The sequence below is a fragment of the Salmo trutta genome, unplaced genomic scaffold, assembly GCF_901001165.1.
Source record: "Salmo trutta unplaced genomic scaffold, fSalTru1.1, whole genome shotgun sequence".
In the NCBI taxonomy this organism is placed as follows: domain Eukaryota; kingdom Metazoa; phylum Chordata; class Actinopteri; order Salmoniformes; family Salmonidae; genus Salmo; species Salmo trutta.
In genome coordinates, this window is record NW_021823125.1 from 24,385 (window position 1) to 31,967 (window position 7,583).

The 7,583-nt window shown below is 40.3% G+C and overlaps 1 long non-coding RNA gene across 1 annotated transcript; it reads right to left on the bottom strand.

The window, feature by feature from the left end:
* Window positions 1-468: 468 nt before the first annotated feature.
* LOC115189050 (uncharacterized) lies at window positions 469-2,327 on the bottom strand. Its single transcript, XR_003876679.1, has 5 exons — window positions 2,210-2,327; window positions 1,637-1,700; window positions 861-992; window positions 675-770; window positions 469-592 (listed from the first exon to the last, which is right to left on the bottom strand). It is a non-coding gene; the product is annotated as an uncharacterized LOC115189050 (long non-coding RNA).
* Between the last annotated feature and the right edge of the window lie 5,256 nt (window positions 2,328-7,583).

A 7,583-nucleotide genomic window follows, 5' to 3' on the forward strand; every position in this document is an offset into this window, starting at 1 on the left:
GTGTTATGTCATAGTTGACATCTTACCTATTCTACAACGTAGAAAATATTACAGATGAAAACCCTGGAATGAGTAGGTGTTCAAACTTTTGACTGGTACTGCAAATATAGTAGATCTAACCTATAGAAAGCTGATGGGATCCTCTTTCTAATAGGAGCCATGAGGCAGTTCTCAGACAATTGCATAGGTTATAGAAATGTGGCGCAACATGAGCTCATGAAATGTTTTACATTTGCATTGATGTCAGAGTGATTAGAGGGACAATAGAGTGCTGAGTACCAGGCAGTTAGCAAGTGCGGTAGGCTACTAATGACCATCACCAGCATCAGAGCTTGGAGAAGCCTAATTACTATATGGTCACGTGGAATTTGACTGCCTTCATTTCTTGTAACTGACGGTAATACAGTCCTACTCCTTCCTCCATTTCCCAGAAATGTACTGGTTCAGATAATCACACCAACAATAAAGTAAGTAAATCAACAGTTTAATCTCTGGATTTCTTCATGTATTTATATGGGATGTAAATCAGTTCCTGTCGTAGAGTAAAGAACACTGTCCGTCTTTTCAAAGTCTTCATTCCAACGCCTTTCATCTGCAATTAGACAAAAACATCCAATATCAGCTGCAAAGAGATAACATTTTTTGAATGAGTATGTATATACACACACACACACCTTGGTGGAACAGTTGCTAGCATTTGATAGCAGTGCCTGGTGGAGTCTCCGTACCCTGAATCTTCTGTCCAGTAGTGGTCACACACCAACAGTAACCTACCAGAAATAGACATGTTGCACACAGTAAATAGTAACATTCAACTGAATTGGAGAATTTAGTGTGTGTATATGTGCGTCCGTGTTAACCTGTAGAGGCCGAACATTGCTTAGGGGTGTATCGTCCAGCGGCGTCACACGTGGGGATGTAGGCGCCAATTGGGCCATGTGTCGCGGCATATCTAGCACGCTCACAGGGGGTCATGGGTCGTATCCTAGCATCTGGACACAGGTAACATAGATTGATTGTAATGTGGACATAACATTGCAGCACATGCATGCCGGAATCTTGGGTTGCGTCTCATATGGGCCCTGGTCAGAAGTAGTTTATACGGAATAGGGTTCCATTTCAGATGTAACCTAGGTACTTCCTGGCTAAATACTGAAATTGCGCTACTTGTTTAAAAGCCCTGTGCAGTCAATTCAGTTTCTGTCTTTTGTTTAACAGCTGATGAAACTAAGACTGAAAGTGGGGTTAAGTTGTGTCAGTGTTACTTCCTGACAATCCAATCATACATCCAGTTGAATGATCAAACCATTCATATCAGAATACCTCAGTCCAGCATCTAGACACCAATATACATATCTGGAACAAGAGGAGTGGCAGGTAGCCTAGCGGTTAGAGAGTTGGGCCAGTAACACAAAAGTTCCTAGTTTTAATCCCTGAATGTCAAGTTAAAATATCTGTCTATATGCCCTTGAGCAAGACAACCTTCTCTCCAGTGTCACGGTTGATAATGGCTGCCCAAGGGACAACTGGTTATGAAACAAAACATTAATACGTACGTGTGTGAATAGGACAGATCACACCCACTAACGTCTATATTAAAATGTTGGTGAGTAAGTGTGAGGTACATCACTCTTACCTCCCAGAGCAAAAGCTGTGCTAACAAGCAGAATGATGGTCAATATCGCCATGGTGATAGTCTCCTGAGAGAGAGAACAAGAGCGAGATTAGTTGAGCATTTTAAATCATCTGGAATGGCTGTGGGTACTAGGAGAGGAAAGCCTGTGTTAAGTATAAAACTTATGCAACAATTGCTAAACCCAGTCCTGAGGACCCCAACAAGCGAGTATCGTCCACACGGCGTGCAATGATTCTTCCACTAAAATTCAGGTATCTAATCTATTGTATGTGGTTGAAGAGCCTTGCACAAAGGAATATGAATCCTTCCCAAATGGCTCCTCATTCCTTATGTAGTGAACCACCTTTGACGAGGGCCCACAGTGCACTACGCAGGGAAGGGGAAGCAGACTAGATCTTGACAGAGACTTCTATTCACTACAAAGGTAACTATTAGTCTATGCTCTTAAATTCAGGGGGTCGACCCACAAAAAGGGGTCATATATATATAGTGCACTACACTTGACCAGGGCCACATAAGATTAACATGCCATTTGAGAGGCAGCTAGTCTACTAAATAATATCACAAGCTCACCTTCTGCACTCTTCCAAGGGATTCACTGGTTGTCACTCTGTTGTCTGTGAGTTATGGTCTACCTCTTCCACCTCTCCTTTTAAAGGATCTGTCACAGGTGTGACTAGTTGCCTCATTAACCCAACGAGAGATCCCGATGTCCGCAATTAGCTGGTGGTGTAAAGTTCTTATGTAAAAATTGTCTAATTCACACACTTATCAAGAGAACGTCCCTGGTCATCCCTACTGCCTCTGATCTGTCGGCCATTAGCTGGTGGTGTAAAGTACTTATGTAAAAATTCTATAAAGTACTACTTAAGTAGTATTTTGGGGTATCTTTACTTTACTACTTCTATTTATTTCAACTTTCACTTCACTACATTCCTAAAGAAAATAATGTACTTTTTACTCCATACATTTTCCCTGACACCCAAAAGTACTCGTTAGATTTTGAATGATTAGCATGACAGAAAAAATGGTCTAATTCACTCACTTATCAAGAGAACATCCCTGAAGATCCCTACTGCCTCTGATCTGGCAGACTCACTAAACACAAATGCTTCCTTTGCAAATTATGTCTGAGAGTTGGTGTGACACTGGCTATCCGTATTCAAATAAAAAAACAAACAAGAAAATGGTGCCGTCTGGTTTGCTTAATATAAGGAATTTGAAATGATTTATACTTTTACTTTTGATACTTAAACAACCTCTCTGGGCTAGGTGGCACCAAATCGTCCCACCTACGTAACAGCCAGTTGAATCCTGTGGTGCGATTTTCAAATACCTTCGAAATGCTATTACTTCAATTTCTCAAACATATGACTATTTTACAGCTATTTAAAGACAAGACTCTCGTTAATCTAACCACACTGTCCGATTTCAAAAAGGCTTTACAACGAAAGCAAAACATTAGATTATGTCAGCAGAGTACCCAGCCAGAAATAATCAGACACCCATTTTTCAAGCTAGCATATAATGTCACAAAAACCCAGAAGACAGCTAAATGCAGCACTAACCTTTGATGATCTTCATCAGATGACACACCTAGGACATTATGTTATAGAATACATGCATGTTTTGTTCAGTCAAGTTCATATTTATATCAAAAAACAGCTTTTTACATTAGCATGTGACGTTCAGAACTAGCATACCCCCCGCAATCTTCCGGGGAATTTACTAACAATTTACTAAATTACTCACGATAAACGTTCACAAAAAGCATAACAATTATTTTAAGAATTATAGATACATTACTCCTCTATGCACTCGATATGTCCGATTTTAAAATAGCTATTCGGTGAAAGCACATTTTGCAATATTCTAAGTAGATAGCCCGGCATCACAGGGCTAGCTATTTAGACACCCACCAAGTTTAGCCTTCACCAAAGTCAGATTTACTATTAGAAAAGTTTGATTACCTTTCCTGTTCTTCGTCAGAATGCACTCCCAGGACTTCTACTTCAATAACAAATGTAGGTTTGGTCCAAAATAATCCATAGTTATGTTCCAACAGCGACGTTTTGTTTGTGCGTTCTAGACACTATCCCAATGGTAAATAACGGTCACGTGCACGGCGCATGTCGTGACAAAAGATTTCTAAATATTTCATTACCGTACTTCGAAGCATGTCAACCGCTGTTTAAAATCAATTTTTATGCAATTTATCTCGTAACAAAGCGATAATATTCCGACCGGGAATCTGCGTTTCGGTAAATAGAGGGAAAAACAGAAAGACGGGGGCGGCCAGTGCACGAGCCTAAGCCCTTTGTCCTCTGATAGACCACTTAGCAAAAGCGCTCGTGTGTTTCAGCCAGGGCTTTGAATTATGTCATTCAGGTTTTTCCCGGGCTCTGAGAGCCCATTGGAGCCGTAGGAAGTGTCACGTAACAGCAGAGATCCTTTGTAATGGATAGAGATGACAAAGAAAGCCAATAAATGGTCAGACAGGCCACTTCCTGTAAAGGAATCTCTCAGGTTTTTGCCTGCCATATGAGTTATGTTATACTCACAGACACCATTCAAACAGTTTTAGAAACTTTAGGGTATTTTCTATCCATATCTAATAAGTATATGCATATTCTAGTTACTGGGTAGGAGTGGTAACCAGATTAAATCGGGTACGTTTTTTATCCGGCGGTGTAAATACTGCCCCCTAGCCCTAACAGGTTAACCTAGAATATGCATATAATTATTGGCTTTGGATAGAAAACACCCTAAAGTTTCTAAAACTGTTTGAATGGTGTCTGTGAGTATAACAGAACTCATATGGCAGGCAAAAACCTGAGAAGATTTCATGCAGGAAGTGGCCTGTCTGACAAGGTGTTGTTGTTCTTGCTTCTGTTTATTGAAGAGTCAGGATCTTAGCTGTAACGTGACACTTCCTACGGCTCCAATAGGCTTTCAGAGCCCGGGAAAAACCTGAACGATGTCGAGGTAGCCTCTGGCTGAAACACATTATCGCCTTTGCCAAGTGGCCGATCACAGGACAAAGGGCTTAGGCTCGTGCCCGAGTCGACCCAGTGATATATTTTCTTTCGGCTGTTTACCTAATTGCAGATTCCCGGTCGGAATATTATCGCTTTTTTACGAGAAAAATGGCATAAAAATTGATTTTAAAAATTGCCATTTTGCCTTTGTGCAGATTGCTGTCTCATTTTGGATTAATTGAAAATGCTACTTTTTTCAAAGTATCTCTCTTTTTCAAACAAGCATTGCAGAGCTGGCTACAATTTCTATGTCACCCCCCTGAAAAGATAAAACAAATATTACAACACATATTATGGCTGAAGTCAAATGTGCTGGTTGATAAAATACCTGTATTTATGGGAAATATGTTTGAACAGGGTATTTTGTTCATAAATGATATTGTAAATTGGAATGGTAGAATTATGGCCTTCATGGAGTTATCAGAATTGTAAGGAAAGGTCTGCTCAATCCAAGAGTACAACCAATTGATTACAGCATTGTAATGGAGGAGGCAAGTGGCAGCGGGAGGAGGTAGGGAACTGGTCTGTCTGCCCAACATAAAGGATCAAAACTTGCGGAGGAATAAAAATAGCATAAATAGGAAAGTATATAAGTTTCATTTGAGGACCAGGATGTTGACAACTGCGCCATACAGATTGCAAAATAGTTGGGAAGAGATTTGAGTTGATATATAAAATGCAAGATTCAAGACTGTGCTTTTCAGCTAAAATTATTATATAGAATTCTTGCTACCAACATAAAAAACAAAAAAATATGCTGAATATTTGGGTAATAAAATCATCGAAGCTCTACAGATTTTGTTGTGAGGATACAGAATCAATAGACCATTTGTTTTGGTATTGCCCTCAGGTAGCCTGTTTCTTGTCTCAGGTTCAGGATTCTATTCAATTACATAGATTGATATTGTACGTTAAACATCACAGCATAGTTGAAAGATATGTGTTGCGTGGAAACCCGAAGTGGGTGGCCAGCAGAGATACATGGGATGGGCTGAGGGAAGCTGAGTGTTGGTATGTGGAATTGGAGCCAAGTGGGAGTGGAGTTGCTGTGTGGGAGATAGAATGATGGTCAAAGATAAAAGTCTAAATAAAACATTTAAAAAAGTACATTTGAATGACACTAAGTGACAGTGTTTTTACAACAAATGCCGGTTTGCCTGAGGCTGATGCCGTGCAAGTGTTTGTGAACATGCATATACACACACTCTCATTCAAATAAACACATGCAAGAACACACACATACATGTAATAGTGCCAGACATGCACACAAACATTTACAGTTGGCGTTGCTGTTATGATTTAACTGTCCTTGATATCCTTTGTTTTAAATGTATTTTTTTTTAAATTGCGTTGTTGTTTGCTGTTTTCTTCTGTCTTTTCCTTTTTTCTCTTTAGTTCATTCTCTTGGTTGTTGGTGCATTGGGGGGTTCTTGGGGGTGGGGAATGGAATTAATTGTATTTTTTATTTTTTATTATTTTTCTTCCTGGGGGGCTGTGGGAGGGGTCTCGAATGGTTGAGGGACAGCTATTGGGGAACTGTGGGGGGGGATCTTGGAGGGTTCGGGTTCACGTTTTTGGACTGGTGGTAGATCGGCCAACATTACATTTACATTTTAGTCATTTAGCAGACACTCTTATCCAGAGCGACTTACAGTAGTGAATACATACATTTCATGCATTTTTTTTTGTACTGGCCCCCCATGGGTATCGAACCCACAACCCTGGCGTTGCACACACCATGCTCTACCAACTGAGCCACAGGGAGGGCTCAACATGCCCTTGAGCAGAGAATTGACCCTGGATGCTTCTGTGTGTCGCTCTGAATGGGAATCTGTTGGACGACTGGGATGATGTAGTTATTGAGCGGCTTCACTGCAAGTATATTGTATGTTTCGAATATAGAATAAAGTAAAAAAAATTAAGAAAATATTATTTTAATAAAAAAATAAGGACTCAGCCAATGCAGTACTACTCAGCCCACACAGTATTTATTATGGATCCCCATTAGCTGCTGCCAAGGCAGAAGCTACTCATCCTGGGGTTCAGCAAAATTAAGGCAGTTATACATTACCATACATTCATAACAGATTTCACATCGTAGTAAGTGTGCCCTCAGGCCTCTACTCTACCACATATCTATAACACAAAATCCAAGCGTACATGGGTGTAGTGTGTATGTTATCGTGTGTTTGTATGCATGTGTCTGTTGCTTCAGTGTATTTTTATGTTTTTTAAATCTAATATTACTGCTGGCATGAGTTCCATGTAGTACTGTGCACCTCCCATAGTCTGTTCTGGAAAGTAGTATCTTGGCAGCAATTCGAACATGAAGGCCTGATTCACGCAGTCTCCTCCGAACAGTTGATGTTGAGATGTGTCTGTTACTTGAACTCTGTGAAACACATTTGGGCTGCAATTTCTAAGACTGGTATCTCTATTGAACATATCCTCTGCAAGAGAGGTAACTCTGGGTCTTCCTTTCCTGTGGTGATCCTCATGAGTCATCGTAGCGCTTGGTTTTGGAGACTAAGAACGTTTCTTCAAGTGCAATGTTCCGCATTGACTGACCTTCCTGTCTTAAAGTAATGGGCTGTTTCTCGTTGCATTGAGCTGTTCTTGCCATAATTTGGACTTGGTCTTAAAATAACAAATAGGGCTATTTTCTGTATACCACCCCTACCTTGTCACAACTGATCGGCTCTTACGCATTGAGGAAAGAAATTCCACAAATTAGGTCACACCCGTTAATTGAAATGCATTCCATGAATCTGGTTGAGAGAATGCCAAGAGTGTACAAAGCTGTCAAGGCAAAGGGTGGCTACTTTGAAGAATCTCAATATATTTTGGTTTAAGATGTGATTCCATGTGTTGTCATAGTTGAAAATATTAGATGAAAAGCCTGGAATGAG